The sequence below is a fragment of the Naegleria gruberi genome, assembly GCF_000004985.1.
Source record: "Naegleria gruberi genomic scaffold NAEGRscaffold_105, whole genome shotgun sequence".
Classification (NCBI taxonomy): domain Eukaryota; phylum Heterolobosea; class Eutetramitea; order Acrasida; family Naegleriidae; genus Naegleria; species Naegleria gruberi.
This window is the reverse complement of record NW_003163222.1, coordinates 9279-10735: the sequence shown is the minus strand read 5'-3', so window position 1 is coordinate 10735 and position 1457 is coordinate 9279.

Below are 1457 nucleotides of genomic sequence, written 5' to 3'. Positions count from 1 at the left end.
CAGTGGATTCAATCAAAGTACAAAGGAGGAACAAAATCAACCAGGAATTTTGAAAACTCAAACAACTCTATCAGAAATGAATTTATTCCCAGACTCTATGAAAATCAACTCTGGGGGAAATATCCAATTGAAAGCTGTTTGTGTTGCATGCGGAGGTTGGAATACTATGGTTGCTTGCTCACCATATCTCCCAATATTTACATCAAAGAGTGAGAAGGAAATGCTTGCAAAACTGAAAACATACTTGCATGAATCACCAGAAAACCATCAACTTTTCGATATTGACATTATCATTACAAATCCAGTTATGTAATTTACATATAAACTCTGAGAGTTTTTTATTTAATTTGGAAATTTATCAGAATTTGTAATGATTTAGGTAAATTCACAATTCATTGATTTCTTTACAATGGAGAATATTTGGAATGTTGTAAATGAGGAAAATGCATGAATTTATACATTTTTCTATCCAGTTTCATCTTTTATCTTTCCAATTTTGAACTTGTTTCCTCCAATCTCTCTTCTTTAACACCTTTACTTCAGAACCCTTATTGATTCTGGCAATTTCAATTCTAGAAATAGTTTTCTTATCAAAAAAATGTTTCAATTGGAAAGGACAACTTCTTACATGATACATGAATACAATTTCACAAATCTTACTTTTTGGACCTTGTTAGACATTTTAATCATCAAACTCTTAATCAAGATGATGTAATACTTACATTTATCCGACAAGACAGTCTTGGTTGGACCCCACCTCTTTTTGACGGACTCTTTAACGATTGTTTCTTCTCTTCCTTAATAACTGTTTCAAATAGAATGTTTTCTGCTTCATTAGAATTCTTCGAGCTGGTAACTACATTGCAGGGCAGAAGATGAAATTCTTTATATTTGGATTTTTGAGCTGAGTCAGAATGAGGGGGAGAAAGAGTTTTAAATTGTTGTGGATTTCTTTTCCTTCTAGAATTTAAATGCCACTTTTTGTTGATTTCTTCATGATTTTCTTCCTTACTGTTCTTGATGATGAAGGTTGTTTATCTTTCTTTCGTGATTTGTCGGTTAATTCTGTATTCCTTCCTAGTTTAATAAGGGTATATCAACGGAGCTTATCTTCATTTATTCTTGAGTTATTCTTTTTTTTTATTAAATTTCTCTTGTGAAACCCGCCATTTCGTTTGGCCTTAATAATGTTAACTTAATAAATATTGATTTATTTTTGCAGCAATATATTGAATAAATAGGGTTATTGAATCAAGTAAAAACCATTTTCTACAATCAAATCCATATCGTTCAAAATGCTATTAAAATGTTTCAAAAAGGAAGGTGGAAAAATTCCTCTCTTCACTAGTTCCAATTTAAAATTCTCATCTTGCCATATTGTGGTGGGAAAAACTAAACAGCTATTTACATCTCTGGCAACATTCAATAATATATCCCAATTATGTTCAACGGATCAT